Below are 24,336 nucleotides of genomic sequence, written 5' to 3'. Positions count from 1 at the left end.
GGGAAAATAGTTGGGGAGAGGGAGGGAGGCAAACCATAAGAGACTCTTGAATGCTGAGAACAAACTGAGGGCTGATGGGGGTGGGGGAGAGGGGTAGGGAGGTGATGGGCATGGGGCAGGGCACTTGGGATGAGCATATGGAAACCAACTTGACAATAAACTATTTAAAAAAAAAAAAAAAAGAACACTGTCATTGGATTTAGGGCCCATCCTAAAACACCATGATCTCTTCTTGATCCCCAGCTTAACTGCATCTGTGAAGACCCTGTTTTCAAATGAAGTCATGTTCTGAGGTTCTAGGTAGACATAAATTTGGAGGGAACACTATTCAGTCCCACTATAGTCTTCCCTCTGGTCCCCCAAGTTCACATCTACCCCACATGTAAAATACATTCATCCCATCCCAACATCCCCCAAGGTCTTAACCCAATCCAACATCAACTCAAAAGCCAAAAGCCAAAATCTGAAAGCTCATCTAATATCATCAATTCAAAAAGTCCAAAATCTCATCATCTAAATAAGGCCTTAGTATGGTCAATCTTGAGGCAAAATTCCTATCTATGGACCTGTGAGACCAAAAAACAAGTTACCTGCTTCCAAAATACAATGGCAGAATCAACATAGGCTAGACACTCCCATAGGGAGAAACTAGAAGGGGAGGACCAAAGAAGTCACTGACATCTGGGTCCATGGCAACGCCTTCTAGGCTACTCAATCCAAGACACCAGCCGATTGGGCTGCAGCCAGACCTACAGCTGACCTGCAGCTGACCTGCAGACCTACAACAATAAATGTTTGTTGTTATCAGCCACTGAAATTTTGAGGTTAGCTGTTACACAGCAAAAACTGCCTGATACATGCCACAACAGTGATGGAGATGCCTTCTGAAGATGTGCTCAAGAATCTCTACAGGACATCCATCTCTTCTCCATCAACAATTTTTCGCCAATAAGAACTCTGCACCAAACTGCTGTAACATCAGTCTTGCCTTATCAGATAGGATTACTTCATATAATTACTTTAACTGAACAAGTATCAACTCTTTGCTTGGGCTGAACATATGTTAAAACATGAAACAGGACAGACCACCATGGAGATAGAAGAAGTCTTCTGACTCGGTCTTCACCAGTTCACAGTCTAGCGGCAGAGACAAAACTTGAGTAATAGTAGCCAAGCCCTTGAAAAATAAATGCTGTAACAGCAGTGGCCCTTACAAAGTCAGCATGGCAAAGAGGACACTCGAGATGGAGTCTTAAATGTCAGAAAAGGTTTCCAAAGGCTAAGAAGGAAGAATAGGAGAGAAAGACAAATCTGAGCAAGAATGATTGGACAAAAGCCAGAAAGCCAAGTCCAGGCATACCTTTCTGCACAACTGGCCAGCGGACAGGGGATCCAAAATGGAGTGGTAGGAGACAGAACCCGTTGGTTCACAATCCTGGGAGCTCCCCAGGTGAAATCTGAAGCTGGCCTCATAAATGGAGGGTATGGAGAGGCAGAAGAGGCCACTCCAGATCACTAGCGGCAGGGTTCATAATCAAGAGAACTCATAGGAAGCTTGTCTTCGGCAGATGCAAGATGAGGAGCTCTCTGCACCTGCCCACCAGAATCCTGACAATTTATACACAAGTTTTAAAGAGGCTCAGTCCTGTATACGGTCCAGATGGTCTCAACAACACACTGCTCTCTCAAAGTTGTATCCCTGAAATAATTCTAGCTATGGAAATGGTGGCAGAATGTATGGTGGCAAGGACAGGGGCGGGGGTTTAAGGAGCCAGATTGCCGGAGTCCAGCTTGCAGGTCAACCAGCTGTCACATCCTCCTGATGATCTCCTCCAACAGAATGCTGTCATGGAAAGCCCCTGATGCTAGACCATGGGGTTTGCATGAGCCTTGATGAACAACAGGGAGACAGGTAAAGTTTGAGAGTGAGGGAGCACAATGGGGGGTTGTGCCTTAGGAGACCATTACAGTTGAGTGTTGGATGGGAGGGATCAGGGAATCTGGACCAGAGCTGAAGGCACCACGTAAGAGCCTACTGCAATTATCCAACTTAAGTCAGGGTGACAAGGACCAGACCACCAGGCACATTAGCAAGAATCTGGTGTCTGATTGAACACTGCGGGCAGGGCCCAGCAAGAATGTCCAGTTTACTCTGATTTACACCTGTGCCTTTCCCCCACTCAGCTCCTCCACATTCCTGAGCTATTCCTGTTCCTCTGTTTCTGGGGAGCCTGCGGGGCTATTCCTGCCACACATTCTATCACTCCAGCAAAGCATTAGCAAAGCCATCCATCCATCTGCTGAGTCCACAGAAATCGGTGAGTGCCAGATCCAGGGACAGAGGAGGAGGGACGGGGGAGGGGACACTCTTGATTACAATATTTTATCCTCAAGCGTTTGCCATGATCCATCAAATTTGCTAACACTGCAAAACTTCAGGAACTGAGTTGTGATGGGAGGAGAGGAGGTTCTTGTCTCCCAAATGACCTAATAAAGCTTCCCCTGAAGGCTGTGGCTTGGGGACAGGCTGGTCATCAGGATGACAGGGGCTGAAGAAGCCAGATTCAGGGGGCCTGGGTCTCTGGGGGGTTATGGGAAAGATGGGTAGGAAGGGGTCTGGGATGCCAGGAGAGCCAGGAAGGGACTCCAGCTTCATTTAATAATCACTCAGAGAGGGGCACCTGGCTGGCCCAATCAGAGTGTGCTACACTTGATCCTGGAGCTGTGAGTTCGAACCCCACCTAGGGGATAGAGATTACTTAAAAATAAAATATTTGAAAAAATAAGAATTACTCTATGATACAGTATATACTTTAGAGAGAGAGTTAGAACAAATGGCACCCAGGTTTATTATTTCAATGATTTCTCCTTCCTCTTTCCAAGCAGAGGGGCAGCCTCTGACTGTGTGCCTCACCCAAGTCCTAGGAATCTCTACTCTTCACCATCTCCACCCTTCCCCTCCATGGTTCCCCCCTCCTTTCTTTTCCTCATCCCTTTCCCTCATGCACCACGGCAGTCCTGGGATCTCAGTCCTAACATTTATTTTCTATGACCCAGGAACCACATCTGATTGGCCTCAGCACCTTCAACAGCTCATATAAGGTATGCCACTGTGTAAACACTAATAAATGCTTTTCAGTGATGGCCAACAGAGGCTTGTACCACCAAGCTTCCTTACCAGAGGTTGCCTTTTAAGCCAGCTGACCCAGCCTGCATAGTTAGGAGAAGGAAGGGGCCAGCATCCCCATGACCATGACCTTTCTCTAGGCCATGTCTCAACAGACACACTGCTCTTTCCTGACCTTGTACTACTGGATTTTGAGCTTTCACACAGCTCCTTGACCAGAGACTTTGGCTCACACGTGTCCTTCAGATCATTTCCTGCTCAAATAGCTCTCAGCAGCACCAGTCATCATCCTCCCTGGACCTCAGGACCCCTAGACACACACCACACACATGTATATGTACCATGTATACCCCCCTCACAAAAGTATATACATGCCATGGACACCCACACACACCACGTATGTGTGTACACTAACTACACGTGCCATTTACATATACCAATTTTTACACACAGCACACATATGTATATATACCTTGTATACTACACACATACCACACATGTGTGCACATGTATATGCATGCCAGTCGCACATGTATATGCATGCCATTCACCCATGTACATGCACCATGTATACCATATACACATACCACATAGATACACACAACTACACACACAAAGAATGTACACATACCATGTGCATTCTATACATCCATGCTGCACATATGTATACACATCACATGTACATCGCCACACAGGCTAACACATCACATACACCAACACACTGAGACACAAAGCACTCAGTGTGACTATACTTCCTCCAGACGGGGCAGTTCTGGTCCTGCCGAACCAGTGGAGGTTATTTCCTTGGAAGGCCTCTAGAAACCTAATTTCCATGACTTTAAAAATAAAACCTGGGTGCCTGGGTGGCTCAGTTGGTTAAGCGTTCAACTGCAGCTCAGGTCATGATCTCACAGTTCGTAGGTTCTAGCCCCATGTTGAGTTCTGTGCTGATGGCTCAGAGCCTGGAGCCTGCTTCAGATTGTGTCTCCTCTCTCTGTCCCTCTCTGACTTGTGCTCTGTCTCTCTCTCTCTCTCTCTCTCTCAAAACTAGACATGAAAATAAAAAAATAAAATAAAAATAAAACCTAATGGGGCACCTGGGTGGCTCAGTAAGTTAACCATCTGACTCTTGATCTCAGCTCAGGTCATGATCTCACGGTTCATGGGATCAAGCCCCACATCAGGCTCTGCACTGATAGCATGGAGCCTGCTTGGGATTCTCTCTCCCTCCCTCTCTCTATGTCCCTCCCCAGCTCATGCTCACACTCTCTCTCTCTCTCAAAATGAATCAATAATAAAGTAAAACCTAAGGCTTTCCCCAGTTTTACTGATGTATAAGTAACAAAGTTATAACGTGTTAAAACCATACAACATGATGATTTGATATGTGTATACATTGTGACATGATACATATAATCAAGTTAATTAATATATTCATCACCTCATAGTTTACATTTTTGGTGAGAATATTTCAGATCTACTCTCTGAACAAATTTCAAGGATACAATACAGTATTACTAACTATACTCACCATGCCATACACTAGATCCTCAGTATTTATTCATCTTATAACTGAAAGTGTATACCCTCTAATGAACATCTTCCTATTTCCCCCACTTCCTGGCTCCTGGCAACCGCTATTCTACTGTTTCTATGGCTCTTACCCTTTTTTTTTTTTTTTAGATTACACATATAAGTGATACAAGGCAGTATTTGTCTTTATCTAGTGTATTTCATATATATATATGAATATTCATATATATGAATTCACATATTCATATTCACATATATGAATAATATGAATATTTATATCCACATTTTTATCCATTCATTTGTCAACACTTAGGTTGTTTCCGTATCTTGGCTATTATGAATAGTGCTGCAATAAACATGGGGGTGCAGATAGCTCTTCAAGACGGTTATGTCACTCACTCTGGATATATAATCAAAAGAGTGATTGCCAGATCATAGGGTAGCTCTACTTTTAATTTTTTGAAGAACCTTCAGGTTATTGTCCCTAATGGCTGAACCAATTTACATTCTCACCAACAGTGCACAAGGGTCCCCTTTTCTCCACATCCTCACGAATACTATTTCTTGTCTTTTTGATGATAGTCATTCTGATAGGTGTGAGGTGATATCCCATAGTGGTTTTGATTTTCATCTCCCTGATTATTAGTGATGTTGAACATCTTTTCATGTACCTATTGGCCATTTGTATGTCTCCCTTGTGAAAATGTCTATCTACTCAGGTCTTTTGCCCATTTTGTATTGGGTTGTGGTTTTTTGGGGGGTTTGTTTTTTGTTTTTTTGTGTTTTTTTTGCTACTGAGTTTTAAGAGTTCCATATAGATTTTGGGTATTAATCTCTAATTATCCATTTTGAGTTTATTTTTGTGTATTGTATAAGACAAGGGTCTAGTTTCATTCTTTTGCAGGCGGAGATCCAGCTTTCCCAGCACCATTTATTGAAGAGACTATTCTTTTCCTGTTGTATATTCCTGGTGCCTTCTTCAAATATTAATTGACCATGTATGTGTGGGTTTTTTTCTAGATTCTCCATTTTGTTCCACAGATCTATGTGTCTGTGTTTTATGCCAATATCCTTCTCTGAAAGGTAAGACTTTTGTATAAATGAGGGATTTTCAAGTCTCAGATAAAGAAGAAGGCCATATTGGGCCCTAGGGGAAAAGTAGGTCTGAGTCTGGCCCACTCTGACATCTTAAAGGTGGTGGTGGATGGCAGGTGGAGACGGAAGGTACACTGTAAAGAAGCAGTGAGACCAGCCATTGTGAGAGATTATGGTCCTCTTCTCACTGGGGCTGAGGCTGAACTAACCAGGGACCCACCAACACACTAACAGAGGTAGAAGCTTGGCACAGTGCTAATGTCAGAGCTAGACCCAGGATAATGGTGACCACTGGGAGTGGAGGAGTCAGCCAATCCATGGATACAGGCAAGCCAAGGTTGAGACACCAAGCAACATATGTATAAAGCCCAGTATCTGGGGTCAGAGTCAGGGTCCAGGTCCTTATCCTAGAGATGAACCAGAGCCTAAGAAGTTCTGGAGCAAAGAAAGTTAGAGAAGATGAGGTAAACAGAAACTAGGGCTCACTTTCCTGGACCAGCAAGGACATAGGATGGAGAATGGCAGACTGGCTTAAAGGGTTAGGGTAGAGTAGACAAAAGCAGCTGTGGGAAGTAGAGGCAAAAGGTAGTATATGGAGGGTCATACATTCCTTCAGCAAATACTTATCGAGCTACTACTAATGCCACTACTACATGCAGATACTGCGAACATATTCCTGCCATTATGAAATTTACCAATTTGTTTTACTTAAAAACTGAGAGAAGGGCTATGGGAGAGTTTAATTCTGCTGAGTGGCCTCTCTGGCAAGAGTTAATTTCTGAACCTGAAGTCCTCTGACTTTAACTTTTAGCAGCACCAGATACACCCCCTCTCAGACTCACTCTTTTTCCCACCAGCATGCCAATCTTGTTCCTAATTTAGCCCTTAGAATAAACCAGGTTGTCAGTTCGCTATTCCCTAATCCCTTCTCACCACGGCAATTGAAACTGATGATTGCAATATTGCCGAGTTCCTTGTTCCACAATCTATTGTGCTCAGAGTATGGGTAATCACTGTCACAGACAGCTTATGGGAGCTCACAGAGCCAACACCAAGTAAACAACACCCCTCTGTCCCTGCTCTGGTCTGTTTCAACAAGCCCCTGTGAAGCCTTTATGATGGGAGAATAGCATCAGCTCCTGCATCCCAGGGACTCACAGCCCATTGGGAAAGGCAGACCCCGACGGGTTATTCAAACAGTACCAGGGAGGCCACCTAAAGTGGGTGGGGTGTGAAAGGCAAGCCAGGAGCATCTTCCTGGAGGAGAGGCTGTCTGAACTGAATCTTGGAGGGAGAGAATACCAGAAAACGTGAAGAAGAATTATAGAATTAGCAGGGACAGTGGGAGGCAAAAAGAGCACAATGAGCTAGGAGATTATACATAGATCAGAGCTGCTGGGGTCCAGGCCAAGGACATCAGGAGATGCGGCTATAAGGGACCCTGGGGCCAGCCCCTGGAGGACCTTGTCAGCCAGCCTAAAGAGGCTGAATTGATTCAGAAGCTGATGGAAAGTCACTGAGGGACGTTTTGCAGAGGATGCCATCTCTGTGGCGGTTACAATAGTTCCAGGAGGTCTGAGTGAAGGGATGATTTAACCAGGTCACCCAGATGCAATTGCAGGGCTCTTAGGACACACTGAATCAGGGTATCTGATGGCATGCTCCACAAACTCCCTTTTTAATAAGGTGTCCCGCTCTTAAAGTTTAAGAACCACTGAACAGGATTAAACAAGTCCGATAAAGGTGCCAGCCAATGTACCACTTGGCTTATAAGGCAGTACTTGATCCATACTCATAACCAACTTATAGAATACTCTCAAGAAATCTCCTAAAAGATTAAAATTGCAGGGATCATGGCAAAGAACACACCTTATTAGCAAAAGTCTTCTGTTTCTTGTTAAACTACATAACGTTGATCACTCCAATTTCTTGGTATATAATCCACTCATATTTATTTACACACTTTGTCAGCCTAGCCAGGGTGTAAGCAAAAAGAGATACAGTTAAGAACATGAGTCGTAGGGTAACTGACCCATGTTCTGAACCAACCCTGCTGCTGACCAGCCGTGGAGCTTCAGGGAAGTTGCTTGACCTTCCTGGACTGGAGTTTGGGGTGACAGTTCATCTTGGTTTGCTCAGAACTTCCCAGGGTTAAGTGCTCAAAGTCCTGTGTTTCAGGAAATCCCTCATCTTGGGCAAACCAAGATGAGCAGTCTTCTGCAAGCACCACTCTTTAGTTTCCTCATTTGTAACGTAAGAGCATCAATAGCCGCCTATAGGAACATTGTGAGGATTTGAAGTTTTCTTCAGTATCGGAAACATACACAATAAGTGGTCTCAAACTGCCAGTTCCATTTCACTCTTATCCTGTCACTTGGTCTTGTTCCCCAGGTTGCAAATAAAAGCATCACATCCTATGTGGTTGGAGGACGCAGTTCAGCTCACCAAGCACTTCCATGGATAGGATTTCATTGGATTCTCACAATCGCACTGCACAGGAAAGAGGGCAGAAATTGTGTGCCCACTTGATAGACAGGGAAATGGAAGGTCAGACAAGTTAAATGACTCCATGGGCAACATCCTTTCCCATGGCCCTTCAAGTTTCTGCCTAAAGCCTAAAGAAGGAAACTGCTACCCACACTCTCAGCTGCCTCTGGAGGAGCAATGGCTCATAGTGTCAATTGGAGTGTGACTTTCATTGGGCCACATCTCACTGATGGGTGGCATGCCATATGCCATCCCTTCTGCCAAGTTGTTCATTGTGTCTGCAGGATTATACGTTTGTCTGGTAAAACCAACGTCAAATTTCAGCAAGTATCTAGGAGCATGGAAACCTATGGAAGCCTAGTAGCCAGAGTAAAGCTTCTCCCATAGGACTTTGAGTTGGGATCTCGTGCACTGGCTAAGTCAGCTTTAAAGCTGGGACTCTGTTTCTCATCTAGCAATGGATCCTTTTCCAGAGGACCCAGAGCTGAGGGAAGGGGATCAATGGTGACATTACAGGCCTAATAACTAGACCCCCAAAGCACTCACAACAGACCTGATGGCTCGGCCACTAAACAGGTCTTGAACCTATGGCAACAGCTTTTCCCTACACCACGTAACTGCAACTCTGAAAACCACACCTCGTAGGAACTCAATCAATTCTTGTTAACGCTCTCACCTCAGACAAGCAGCTTTGAAAAAAGCTGTTTTAGGCAACACGATCAGCCTTTTGCTGTCGTTCATTAAGGGTTTAGCAGCTCGGTATTGATTTCCTTGCAGTTGCTTCTGAACTTTAATTCCTACAGCAGAAAAACAAGGCTCTGTCTGCGACATTTCCTGTCCAAGTGGCGGGTAACAACCATTCCTGGGTTGCTGATTTCCCCAGTGATGCTGTGAACTGCAGGATGCCTGCAATGTGTCCTTTGTCTATTCCAAAGAGTGATTTCTATCGCAGCAGGAGGGCTCTTCAAATATGAGCCGCAGCCCCACCTCCATCCCCAACAGCAGTGCCTTCAGACTTCTGCTCTTGGAAATCCAGTGACCACTCCCTTCTCCTCACACTGACAGCCACAGGCTTCAGTCAGGCTCTGTCTTCATGTCATTTTTGTTGCATCCAAGTTTCTCTTAAATGTTAATTCCTCGCAGTTTGAAAGGACCTTAGCCATCTTCTCTGGAAAGCACCACTCTGCTATTTTATCCTCTCTACAACATCCCCACCAAGTGGCCATTCTGGCTTCGCTTGAACACCTCTCAGGACAGGAAACTCACCCCCCTCACTAGGAAAGCTATTGCCTCTCAGGAAAACTCTGAGAGGCTGGAAACTTCATTGTGTGGGATCAAAACCTGTTTTCCTAAAATAGCAGTCTTTCAGCTAAACACTCAGAACATCCCGGCACCTAGAAAGGGCATGGACCTCTTTGCCCACCACTGAATATCACATTTTCTGGCACATAGTAGGTGCTCAATGATTGATAAATTAGCTAATTAAGTCCACAGTTATGGGGTATCTATCCAGGGTCACATATCATCTAAAATAATGCTGTACCCTCAGATGGGAAAAAGTCATGTGGATATGGAATCCATTAAGACAACAGCTTCCCTGATGGTGCTATTCTAACTTCCAGAACTCTCAACCCTATAGAATGAATGGCCCACCCTGTCCAGGTTGGTCTGAAGGGACTGTTTAACTCTGGGTCCATAAAGACAGAAGAGGGATTTGAGGATCTAAACCCATGGGTGACAAGAGCTGAGTTCATGTTGTTGATAGGTAGCGTGTAATGGTCAAAGTGGACTCTGGTGCTACTGAATGGATGAGTGACTTTGAGTATGTTACTTAACCCTTCTGGGTTCCACAGTTTTCTCATGCGTAAGGTAGGGGGAGAATAATCATTCCTACCTCCTACATCATTGTGAGGACTGAGTTCATACAAAAAAAAGTGCTTGAAATCAATTTCAGCTATTATTAGTCATGCCATGTACTGCTCCAAAGACACCTGTGTGAAGAGTAGACAGTGGCTTTCCCTGCCAGATTCCTGCTACTCATCACTGAAGACCTGGACCACATCCACAACACCTGTGTGGGTAAAGAAGCACCTCCATAGTGGGTCCCACTGGAATCCCCATGTGTGTTCTCTATACCGTTCATCCCAAACAATTTGGTTTGAGTCCCTACTGTGTGAGACGCATTGTGCTGGGTGCATCTTTGTATGTTTCCACATATTTATCTCATGAGATGAACCGTGATATCCCCATTTTACAAACCAAGAAACTTAGACTCAGAAAGGTTAAGTAACTTCCCAAAGATACACACTTAATGAGCAGTAGAGCTGGGATCCAGTCTTAGAGTTGCCTGCTCCAGAGCCTGTGTTCTCTCCACTGCTCTTCTGTGCTTTCTAAACAAAATGGGGCAAATCCTTTAAATTGCAAAGTAATAATTGTATCTGGCTGGACATGTCCCAGCAAAGAAGCAAGTTTCTCATAGCCACAGGGGGCCTATGGGGGAACCCTGCTCCCAGCACATCCCTTCGGTCTCTGCTGTTAGAAAGCATGGAATGCCAATGCCAACAGTTTGTGAGGCTGGAGTGAATCGAGTGGTCACTCAATGGCCCCTGGCAGCCTGCCTGGAAGCAGGGTCCAGGGTGACAACTGGTACCCAAACCTGGTTCCAAGGCATGGCCATATGAATAGCATTTTCAAAATGGAGCTATGGGGCTCCCCACTTCATAGCCAAAACCCCTCATCTATCATTCAGCAGCCACATTCAGAGACCTGCCTTCTGCTTCTGAACTATATTCCAAGCCCTTGTGTCAGGAACTAAGATCCCCAGGCTCCTCACCAAAGCTTGCTCCTGCCTGCCCCCCATCATTCCAGAACAAACCTCTGGGGCTCACTATTTACCTGAACTGCAACCACTCTGCAAACAGATCTGTTCCCCTCCTACCCTAAGGACAGGTCCAAAATCAGACACACTGTTGGCCACACACCACCACCACCATTCTTGCATCATTCACAAAGCCAGAAATATGACAAGGATGGGAGAAGGCAAGCAGAGGTAGGAAAACCAGCTGGGAGGTTTTTGCAACTGTCCAGGTGAGAAATAACAATGGACCAGGAAAGGGGCTATAGAACTGGATAGAAGAGCCCAAGGTATTAACAGCTGAGAGAACAGAATGCAGTGGCCAACAGCATGCAGATCAGAGTAATTGTCAGGATGCTGTAGTGGGCAACTTCTAAGATGCTGACAGTGATCTTAGCTGTCTGGTATTTAGGCATTTGGTATTCATGCAATTCCCCCACCTGAAGGTGGGCTGAACCTAATGACTCATTTTTAGTAAGTACACTATGGCAAAAGTTATTGGATGTCACTTTTGAGATTAGGTTATAAAGACTCAATCTTCTGTCTTCCTTGCCTTCTCTTATGTTCTCATTCATTCTAAGGGCAGGTACGTATCATGGTATGAGCTACCCCAATGGAGAGGCCCATTAGGCAAGGAAGTGAGAGAGACCTCCAGCCAATATCCAGCAAAGGACTAAATCCGACCAACGACCACATGAGTGAACTTGGAAATGGATTTTCCTCCAGTTGAGTCTAGAGATATCAGCAGCTCCAGCTGACACTTTGACTGAAATGTCATTAGAGACACTAAGCCTACAGACCCACCACTCCTGGATCCTTCTCCAGAGAAACTGACCTAATAAATGTTTGTTGTTTTAAGAAGCTTTGTTACACAGCCATTGGTAACTGATACAGACAGAAAAATGAACAAGGAATGGTTTTACAACACATGAGGAGTTTGCAGTGAACAACTGGATGTCCAAGGTGAAGGAGAGAGACCTAAATTCCTATCATGAGAAACTAGATAGATGTTGATGCCATTGACTATGTCTGGGAACCCAAATGGCAGAACAAGTTTTGAAGAAAAGAAACCAAAATGAACTTTGGCTATGTTAAGTTTGAAAATGCCTTTGAGACATGTAAATGGATGTGTCCAGAAGACAGATTTACGATGCTAGTGTTCAGAAGAGAAATTCTGGCAGGAGATAACACCTTGGGAGTCATCAAGTCCCTCTTTCTGGGGTCATTTGCATTACAATTATTTCCTCACCTCTATGACAGTTCTTGAAGTATTTCAAAAGAGTTCTCCTGTCTCCCTCAAGCCTGGCATGGACGTGTCCATCTTCTTCCACTTTTTCTCAGACAGGGTGGTTTCAGTGCCCATCTGCCTCTGAACATCTTAGATACAAACTTTATTTCACCTGTTCTGTTTATATTTATTTGGATGACCATGGGCAAGTTACCTAATTTTTTATTTCCTATAAATTTCCTTAATTTTCTGTAAAACAGGGTTGTTTTGAAGTGTAAATAGTCCATGGAAAACATTCTTCAATGTGCTAGCACATGGGAAGTATTCAATCCATGTTACTTATCTTGTGAAATCATGGCATCTAGAATAGACAGTCCATATTATGCCAACAACACATGTCACTTTTAATTTTTCAGTGGACACATTTTAAAATGTAAAAGAAACTGGAGAGAAAGGAGCTTGAGAAGATGGGGAAGTATGAGGAGCCTGAGCTTGCCCTGTCCCACGTTTACAACTAGGTATCATCTACCTCTAAGTCAGCAAACTTGACTTAGCAATCTAAAGACTGGCAGAACAAACCCCACAACTAAATATAAAGAAGCTGCATCTGAAGGATTAGGAAGGTCAGAAAGGCAAAGGGAGGCTGCCCTGCAGGAGGGAGGGAACTGGGCACAAGGAAAAGGCAGAAAAACAGGTCCACACACCAGGGAGACCATCTCCATAATGTGTGACTTTGAAAACTAGAGGGGTTAAATTTCATGAGTTTGTATAACCAGTGGGATTTGGAGCCTGGAGCTTTAAAAGTAGGCTGACTCAGCACTGGGCAAGCCGGGAGGGTAAATGAAAGCTGGGTCACTGCCCTTAAAGAGAGAGCAGCCTGTCCAGAGAGGCCACATAAAAACAGCAGTTTATATAACGTCAGGGCAAACAGGAGACAGATCTGTTCATAATGATTTCAGAGAGTGTTGGGGGACTTCTCCAAAACTGAGAGAGCTGGCGAGCACCATTTTCCTCCCCACCCCCCAGCCTTAACACAGAGCCACCTGCAGGGGCGGCCTGCACAGACACTTACTGCCTCACCAGCTAGCAGTACAGCACTTCCACAAGTTCTCCTCAGGATAAGCCCATTCCAAGCCTGCCGGCCTTGGGCCCTGGCTCAGGGTAAATTTTGCTAAAGCAGTAGACACATCCCACTCAGCCACCAGGTGTGCCAGGCACTGAGCCACCACCACCACACTCCCCACCCAGCCGTGCCAGTGCACACCCCCAACCACCACAGTGCATCTGGGAGACACAGCATAGGACTAATGGCCCAGCATAAATTTTCCTAACACCCCTGCCCCACTCCCAAGTTCCCATCAGGCACACTCACTCAGAGCTGGCCTTCCTGTGTCCCACTAACACCACAGAGAACAGTCACAGCCCACAACAGGCAAAGAGACGGTTAAGATGACTGCGCCGATGAAAGCGACTCAGTAACAACAGCAAGGCATAAGCAACACACATAAGATACTCTCCTGAAGTGCCAGGTTTTGATAAACAGGGGACACTGCAGTACAGGGCACTACAGGACCTCTTCTTCGTGAAGTCATTACTTTCAAGAACAGAAGACATCGGTGACTTTCTTTTTTTATGATTTTATTTTTAGAGAGAGAGAGAGAGAGCATAGGAGTTGAGGAGAGGGGTCAGGGGAGAGGGAGAGATGGAGAGAGGGAAAGAGACGCAAGGAGGGAGAGAGAGGGGGAGGGAGGGAGAGAGAGGGGGAAGGAGGGAGAGGGAGGGGCGGAGGGCAAGAGGGAGGGGCGGAGGGCAAGAGGGAGGGAGGGAAGGGAGAGACAGGGGGAGAGAGGGAGAGGAAAGAGACAGAGTGGAGAGAGAGGGAGGAAGTGGAGAGAGGGAGAGAGAGGGAGAGAGATGGAGAGGAAAGGGAGAGGGAGTGGAGAGAGAGAGAGGGAGTGGAGAGAGGGAGGGAGGGAGAGGGAGAGAAGGGAGGGAGAGAGGGAGGAGACAGAGAGACAGACTCTTAAGCAGGCTCCACACTAATCACAGACCCTGACACAGGGCTCAATCCTTTGACCCTAGGATCATGACCTAAACCAAAATCAAGAGGCAGACACTCAACCAACTGAGCCACCCAGGTGCCCCCACTGCTGACAGAGAAACAGAGGGGCACCTGGGTGGCTCAAAGAGTTAAGTGTCTGACTTCAGCTCAGGTCATGATCTCACAGTTCATGGGTTTGAGCCCCTTGTTGGGCTCTGTGCTGACAGCTCAGAGCCTGGAGCCTATTTCAGATTCTGTATCTCCCTCTCTCTCTGACCCTCCCTGGCTAACGCTGTCTGTCTGTCTGTCTCTCTCTCTCTCGCTCTCTCTTTCTCAGAAATAAATAAAACATTAACAAAAATTTTTTTTAAAAAAGACAGAGAACCAGACATGGAAAAGTAGACAAAATGAGGACATAGAGAAATTTATCTCAAATGAAGAACAGGACAATGTCATGGCTAGAGATCTCAGCAAAGCAGATATAAGTAACAGCCTGATGGAGAATTTAAAGCATTGATCATAAGGATACTCACTGGACTTGAGAAAAAAGTGGAACACATGAGTGAGACCCTTAACACATCAATAAGGAATAACATGTCAGAGATAAAGGTCTCCATAAATGAAATAAGTAACATGTTTAATAGAATGAACAGCAGGATGGAAGAAGCAGAGGAACAAATTAGTGACCTAGAAGACAGAGTAATGGAAAATAATCATGCTAAACAAAAGAGGAAAAAGAATTATGCAACATGAGAATAGACTTAAGGAACTCAGTGACTCTAATCAAACGTAGTAACATTAACATCATAGGAGTCCCATAAGGAGAAAGAGAAAAGGGGGAAGAAAATTTATTCAAGGAAATAATAACTGAAAACTTCCTTAATCTGAGGAACAAAACAGATTTCCAGATCCTAGAGGCATAGAGAACTCCAACCAAAATCAACAAAAGCAGACCGATACCAATACATATTGTAATTAAATTGGAAAATATAGTGATAAAGAAAAAAATTTTTTTATTAAATGTTTATTTTATTTTGAGAGAGAGTGAAAGAGAGAGAGTGTGCACATGAGTGAGTACGAGTGGGAGAGAGGCTGAGAGATAGGATAGAAGATCCGAAGCAAGCTCTGTGCTGACAGCAGAGAGCCCAATGCAGGGCTCAGACTCACCAACCATGAGATCATGACCTGAGCTGAAGTTGTATGCTTAACTAAGCCACCCAAGCGCCCTAAGAAAACATTTTCAAACCAGTGAGACAAAAGACTACAGTAATTTACAAGAGAAACCCCATAAGGCTGACAGGAGACTTCTGAACAGAAACTTTCTAAGTCAGAAGGGAGTGGCATGATATATTCAAAGAGCTAAATGAGAAAAATCTGCAGCCAAGAACTCTATCCAGCAAGGCTACCATTCAGAATAGAAGAGAGAAAGAGTTTCTCAAACAAAAACTAAAGTTCATGATCACTAAACCAGCACTGCAAGAAAAATTACAGACAACTCTTTTAATTGAAAAGAGAGACCAAAAGTGACAGTCTATTTGAAGCAAATACAAAAGTAGTGAAAATGAAATTTCTGTAAAAAAAAAAAAAAAAGGTCAGGAACTCACAAGTAAAAGGATAGAAAATATAATAACATACTTAATATGTGTGGAGGAAAGGAGTAAAGAATGTGTCCAAAACTAAATGACCATCAACTTAATATAGATTATATGCAGAAGAGGTTATATACAAACCTAATGTAACCATGTATCAAAAACCACAAATAAAACTGCAAAAAATAAAGAGAAAGAAATCCAAATACATCACAAAAGAAAATTGGCAAAACATGAAAGACAAGAAAAGAACAGAGAAAATCTTCAGAAACAATCATAAAACAAATAATAAAATGGCAATACATATATATTCAAAATTACTTTGAGTGTAAATAGACTAAAATCTCCAATCAAAAGACGCTGGGTGACAGAGTAGATTAAAAAAAAAAAAAAAAAAAAGAAGAAGAAGACACATCTATAGATTGCCTACAAAGGACTCATTTTAGACCTAAAGATAACTGCAGATTGAAAGTGAGGGGATGGAGAAACGTCTATCATGCAAATGGATGCGAAAAGAAAGCTAGAGTATCAAAACTTGAATCTGACAAAATAGTCTTTAAAACAAAAACTGTGACAAAGAAGGACACTACATGATAATAAAGTGCAGAATCCAATAAGATATAACAATTGTAAATATTTATGTACCCAACATAGAAAACCCAAATACATAAAACAGTTAATAACAAACTCAATGGAACTAAATGATAATAATACAATAATAGCAGGACACTTTAACATCCCACTTACATCCATGGACAAATTATCTACACAGAAAATCAACAAAGAAACAATGGCTTTGAATGACACACTGGAACAGATGAATTTAACAGATATATTCAGAACATTTTATCCTAAAACAGCAAAATGCACATCCTTTTTAGAGTATACATGACACAATCTCCCGAACAGATCACTTATGAGCCCACAAAGCAAACCTCAACAAATTCAAGATCTAAATCATACCACACATATTTTCTGAGCAAAAACTAAAAACTAGAGGTTAACCATAAGACAAAATCTGGAAAGACCACCAACTCATGAAGATTAAATAACATGTTACTAAACAATGAATGGGTCAACCAGGAAATAAAAGAAGAAATAAAGAAGTACATGGAAACAAATGAAAATAAAAAAAACAATGGCCCAAAACCTTTGGAATGCAGCCAAAAGAGTTCTAAAAGAAAATTTATAGCAGTGCAGGCCTACCTTGAGAAGTAAAATCTCAAATATAACAACCTAACAACACACCTAAAAGAACCAGAAAATGACAACAAACAAAACCTAAAACCAGGACAGAAATACTTAAGATTAGAGCAGATATAAATGATATAGAAACTAAAAACAAACAAACAAAAACCAATAGAAGAGATAATGAAACCAGGAGCAGTTTCTCTGAAAAAAAAATCTATAAAAGTTATAAACCTCTAGCCAAACATATCAAGAAAAAAAGAGAAGGAACTCAAATACAATCACAAATGAGAGAAAAGAAATAATCAACACCACAGCACTATGGTGGTAAGAGAGTACTATAAAAAACTATATGCCAACAACTTGCACAACCTAGACGAAACATATAAATTCCTAGAAACTATATATAAACTACCAAAGCTGATACAGGAAGAAGTAAAAAAGTTTAACAGACCAATAACCAGCAAAGACATTGACTTAGTAATCAAAACATTCCCAAGAAACAAGAGCCTGGGACCAGATAGCTTTACAGGCGAATTCTATCAAACATTTAAAGAGTTAATACCTACTCTTCACAAACTATCCCAAGAAATAGAAAATGGAGGAAAAGTTTTAAATTCACTCTGAGGTCAGGAACACCCTGATACTAAAACGAGATAAAGACACCACAAAAAGAGAGAGAGAAAAGCACAGGCCAACATCACTAACACAGATGCAAAAAAACCTCAACAAAACACAACAAACTGAATCCACCATTACATTAAAAAATCATTCACCATGATCAAGTGGCATTTATTCCCAGGATGCAAGGGTGGTTCAATATTCAAATCAATCAATGTGATACATCACACCATTAAGAGAAAGGATTAGAACCATATAATCATTCCAATAGATGCAGAAAAAGCATTTGACAAAGTATACATCATTCATGATAAAAAAAAAAAAAAACCCTCAGCAAACTAGGTTTAGAGGGAACATACCTCAACATAATAAAGGCCATATAAAAAAACCCCACTCCTAATATCATCCTCAAAGAGGAAAATCGGAGAGCTTTTCCCCCAAGGTCAAGAACAAGACAAGACTGTCTACTCTCACCACATTTATTCAACCTAGTACTAGAAGTCCCAGCTGAAGCAATCAGACAAGAAAAAATAAAAGGCAAATCAGTAAGGAAGAAGTAAAACTTTCACTTTCAGTATTTGCAGATGACATACTATATATATATGTACTATATACATATGTGTGTTTGTATATATGACATGATACTTATATCCCAAAAGGCTCCACCAAAAAATTGCTAGAACTGATAAAGGAATTCTATAAAGTCACAGGATACAAAATCAATATGTTACATTTCTTTACATCAATAATGAAGTGGCAGAAAAAGAAGAAAATATCCCACTTACAACTGCACCCAAAATAAGATACCTAGGAATGAACCTAATGACAAAGACCTGGACTCAAAACTATAAAACACTGATGAAAGAAATTAAAGAGGACACCAAGAAATGGAAAGGCATTACATGCTCATGGATTGGAAGCATATCATCAAAATGTTTATATTACCCAAAGCAATCTACACATTTAATGCAAGCCCTATCAAAACACCAATATCCATTTTCACAGAACTAAAACAATCCTAAATTTGTATGGAATCACAAAGGACCCCAAATAGTCAAAGCAATCTTGATAAAGAAAAGCAAAGTTGAAGGCATCACAATTCTGGACTTCAAGTTACATTACAAAGCTGTAGTAATCAAAAAAGTATAGTACTGGCACAAAAACAGACACATAGATCAATTGAACAGAATAGAAAATCCGCAAAGAAACCCATAAGTATATGGTCATTTAATCTTCAACAGAGTAGGAAAGAATACCCAATGGGAAAAGACAGTCTCTTTAACAAATTGTGATGGGAAAACTGGACAGCAATATACAGAAGAATGAAACTGGGCCACTTTCTTACACCATACACGGAAATTAAAAATGGATTAAAGACCTAAATGTGAGACCTGAAACCATAAAAGTCCTAGAAGAGCACATAGGCAGTAATTTCTTTGACATCAGCCACAGCAACTTCTAGATAGGTCTCCTGAGGCAAGGGAAACAAAAGAGAAGGAAACTATTGGGACTATATCAAAACAAAAAGCTTCTGCACAACCAAGGAAACACTCGACACTAAAAGGCAACCTACAGGATGGGAGAAGATAGTTGCAAATGACATAACTGATAAGGGGTTAGTGTACAAAATATATTTTAAAAAACTTGTAAAACTCAACTCCCCGAAAAACAAATACTCCAACTAAAAAATGGGAACACATAAACAGGTACTTCTCCAAAGATATCCAGATGGCAAACAGATACATGAAAAGATGGGCAAAATCACTCCTCATCAGAGAAGTGCAAATCAAAACAATGAGGTAACACCTCACACCTGTCAGATAGCTAAAATCAACAGCACAAGTAACCACAGGTGTTGGTGAGGATGCAGAGAAAAGAGAATCCTCTTGAACTGTTGGTGGGAATGCAAACCGGTACAACCACTGTGGAAAAGTGCATGGGGATTCCTCATAAAGGTTAAAATAAAACTACCTTAATCCGCAATCCACTACTGGGTATTTACCCAAAGAATACAAAAGCACAAATTCAAAGGGATATATGCACTCCAATGTTTATAAGTAGCATTATTTACAATAACCGTAATATGGACACAGCCCACATCTCCATCAATGGATAAAAAAAGATGCGGTATATGTGTGTGTGTGTCTACACAGAATTTAAGCAACAAAACAAACAAATGGGAAAGAAGAGAGGGAAAAAAACAAATCAAGAAAGAATTATAGAGAACAAACGAATAGTTATGAGAGGGGAGGTGGGTGAGATGAGAGAATGGGTGAAACAGGAGATGGAGATTAAGGAGTGCACGTTTCTGACGAGCACGAGGCAATATATGGAATTGTTGAGTCATTATATTGTACAGATAAAACTAATATAACACTGTACATTAAGTAACTGGAATTAAAATCAAAACTTTAAAAAAACTGGAGAAACTGATTTTTATAATATATTTACCAAGTATACCTAAAATATTATTTCAACACGTGATCAACATAAAAAACTTTTAATGTATTATCTTTACATCCTTTTTTCATTCTAAATCTTTGAAATCCAGAGTCTATTTTACTCTTAGAAGACATCTCAATTTGAACACTAAATTTCAACAAAAATACTTGATCTGCACATACTGGGTCAGTAATCAGTCTTCAACAAGTACAAAAGACTGAGATCATTCCAAGCATATTTTCAGACCACAATGCTATGAAACTTGCAGTCAACCACAGGAAAAGTTTGTAAAGACCACAAATACATGGAAGTTAAAGAACATCCTCCTAAAGAATGAATGGGTTAACAATGAAATGAAAGACGAAATGAAAACATACATACATGGAAGCCAATGAAAATGAAAACACGAAAGTCCAAACCTTTTGGAATGTAGCAAAGGCAATCTTAGGAGGGATGTATATTTCAATACAGATCCACCTCAAGAAGCAAAAAAGGTCCCAAATACACGACTTAACCATACACGTAAAGGAACTACAAAGCCTAAAAGAGCAAAGAAGAGCAAACAAAGCCTAAAACCAGCAGAAGGGAAATAATAAAGAGCAGAGCAGAAATAAATGATATAGAAACAAACAAAACAGATCAATGAAATTAAGAGCTGGTTCTCTGAAAGAATAAAATTGATAATCCCCTAACCAGATGTATAAAAAAAAAAAAAGGGGGGGGGGGAGAGAGAAAATACCCAAATAAATAAAATCACAACCAACACCACAAAAATACAAATAATCATGAGAATATTAAAAAATATATGCCAACAAACGGAGAAATCTGGAAGAAATGGACAAATTCCTAGAAACACAAACTACCAAAACTGATACAGAAAATAAGATTTGAAAGACTCATAACCAGCAAAGAAGTTAAATCAGTAATCAAAAATTTCCCATCACACAAAAGTCCAGGTCCAGAAGGCTTCCCAGAGGAAGTCTACCAGACATTTAAATACGATCTGGGGTGCCCGGGTGGTTCAGTCAGTTAAATGCCTGACTCTTGATTTCAGCTCAAGTCATTTCTTGATCCCACAGTTCATAGGTTTGAGCCCCACATTGGGCTCTGTGCTGATGGTGTGGAGCCTGTTTGGGATTTTCTCTCCCCATCCCTCTCCCCCTCCCTTTCCCCCTCCTCCTCTTCCTCCCCAGCTTGCTCTCTCTCAAAATAAACTTAAAAAAAATTAAGGAGGAGTTAGTATCTATTCTTCTCACATTGTTCCACAAAAATAGAAATAGAAGGAAAGCTTCTAAATTCATACTATAAAGCCAATATTACCTTGATTCCAAAACCAAAGACCCCACTAAAAAGGAGAATTACAGGCCAATATCCTTGATGAAACTGGGTGTAAAAATTCTCAACAAGTTATTAGCAAATAGAATTCAACAGCACAATAAAAGAATTATTCACCATGGTCAAGTGGGATTTATTCCTGGGTTGCAGGGGTGGTTCAATATTTACAAATCAATCAATGTGAGACACCACATTAATAAAAGAAAGGATAAGAACCACATGATCCTGTCAATAGATGCAGAAAAAGCATTTGACAAAATATAACATCCTTTCTTGATAAAAACCCTCAAGACAATAGGGACAGATGGAACATATTTCAACATGATAAAGGCCATATGCAAAAGACCCAGCTAATATCATCCTTAATGAGAGAAAACAGAGATTTTCTCCTAAGGTCAGGGACATGACAGGGATGTCCATTCACTGTTCAACGTAGTATAGTACCTGAAGTCCTAGCCTCAACAATGAGACAACAGAAACAAAAGGCATCCAAATCAGCAAGGAAGAAGTAAAACTTTTGTTATTTCCAGATGACATGATATTCTAGGTAGAAAACCAAAGAGTCCACAAAAAAGAATGCTAGAATACATGAATTCAGCAAAATCATAGGTTATAAAAATCAGTGTACAGAAACCTGTTGTATTTCTATACATCAATAATGAAGTACAGAAAAAGAAATCAAGGACCCAATCCATTTACAACTGCACCAAAAATCAGAAGATATCTAGGAATAAACCTAACCAAAAAGGTAAGAGATCTGTACTCTGAAAAATATAGAACACTTACAAAAGAAATTAAAGAGGACACAAAGAAATGGGAAAACATTCCATGCTCATGGATTGCAAGAACATTGTTAAAATTAAAATATCTATACTACAAAACAATTTACACATTCAATGCAATCCCTATCAAAATACCATGAGGTTTTTTCACAGAACGAGAACAAACAATCCTAAAATTTGTATGGAATCACAAAAGACCTCAAATAACCAAGCAATCCTGAAAAAGCAAAGTAAAGCTAGAGGCGTCATGATTCCGGACTTCAAGCTATATAGTACAAAGCTGCAGTCATCCAAAAAGTATGGTACTGGCACAAAAGCAGACACATAGGTCAATGGAACAGAAAACCCAGAAATGGACCCACAACTATATGGTCAGCTAATCTTCAACAAAACAGGAAAGGACAGCCAATGGAAAAAAGACAATCTCTTCAACAAATGATGGTGGGAAAACTGGCTGGCAACATGTAGTAGAATGAAACTGGACCACTTTCTTACACCATACACAAAAATATATTCAAAATGGGTGAAAAACCTTAATGTGAGATAGGAAACCATCAAAATCTTAGGAGAACACAGGCAGCAACCTCTTTGACCTCAACTGCAGCAACTTCTTACTAAACACACTGTCACAGAAGCAAGGGAAACAAAAGCAAACATAAACTATTGGGCCTTGATTACAATAAAAAGCTTCTGGGGCACCTGGGTAAGTGGCTCAGTCAGTTAAGCGGGGGGCGGGGGGGGGGGAGGGAAGCAAACCGTAAGAGACTCCTAACAATAGAGTACAAACTGAGGGTTGATGAGGCAGGTGGGTGGGGGATGGGCTAGATGGGTGATGGGTACTAAGAAGGGCACTTGTTATGACAAGCACTCAGTATTGTATACAAGGGATGAACCATTACATTCTACTCCTCAAACCAATATTGCACTTTATGTTAACTAGAATTTAAATAGAAATTTTAAAGGAAAAAAATACTTGATCTGTGTTTAGAGTTCACAAAATATACAACTGGAAAAAATAGAGTCCCACACCCAAAATCTTCCAAAGGTAGTTGAAAGTTTTCCAATAACTGAATTGATTATCCCTTTAAAGTTTAAGAATTTAAAGTTCATGCCTCCATTTCAACAGTGTATTGTTAGTGATGACCATATTGGACAGCAGGAATCTCGAACTCACTTTAAAACTTTATTGGGTCTTATTGGGTCCTTCAGAGAAGGAGATGCTGAAAGGTATTAAACATGCAAGATATTTACTGGGGAAACAGGTAGGAGGGAAATGCCGATGGAGCTGGGGAACAAAGGGAGAGCTGGTCTGATGCCCCTAAGAGAGAAGGAAAAGGGGTGGGTAGACAGGCAGAGCCTTAGGCAGCAGGGTACTTCTAAGAGAGTTGTAGAACAGCTAGTGGGAAGCTGTATTAGCTGCTGTTACTGCCATAACAAACCACTGCAAGCGTAACATCTTAAAACAACATGAATTCCTTATATTACAACTCTTTAAGCCCCAGGCTGACATAGCTCTCACCAGGCTAGAATCAAGGTGCTCACAGGGCCACATTCCTTTCTGCAGGCCCTAGAGGAGAATCTATTTCCTTTCCTTTTCCTGATACTCGGTGCATCTGCGTTCCTTGGTTCTTGGTCCCTTCCTCCATCCCAAAGCCAGTCGCAAAAGGTCAAGCCCTTTACATGCCCCCATTCCACATACCATTTCTCCCGCTCTCCTTCCATCTCTGCATCTCTGAGGACAACCGGCAAAGTTTCTCCACTTCTAAGGAGTCATGTGATTTCATCGGGCACATCTGGAAAATCCCCACCCCTCCCCTCATCTGTAGGTCAGCTGATGGGAAACCTTAATTCTCTTTTGTCATGTAAATTGACGTATTCCCAGGTTTCAGAGATTAGGAAAGGGACATCTTTGGGAGTCTATTACTCTGCCTGCCACAGGAATCCTTGAGCCAAAATTACTCATCACAGAAGCCCTACCTTTTGCAAGAATGTGGCTGCCTTAGGCCTTTGCTAT

Source organism: Hyaena hyaena, unplaced genomic scaffold (assembly GCF_003009895.1).
Source record: "Hyaena hyaena isolate Hyena2069 unplaced genomic scaffold, ASM300989v1 scaffold_25, whole genome shotgun sequence".
Lineage (NCBI taxonomy): Eukaryota > Metazoa > Chordata > Mammalia > Carnivora > Hyaenidae > Hyaena > Hyaena hyaena.
Note: the sequence above shows the minus strand (reverse complement) of the source record.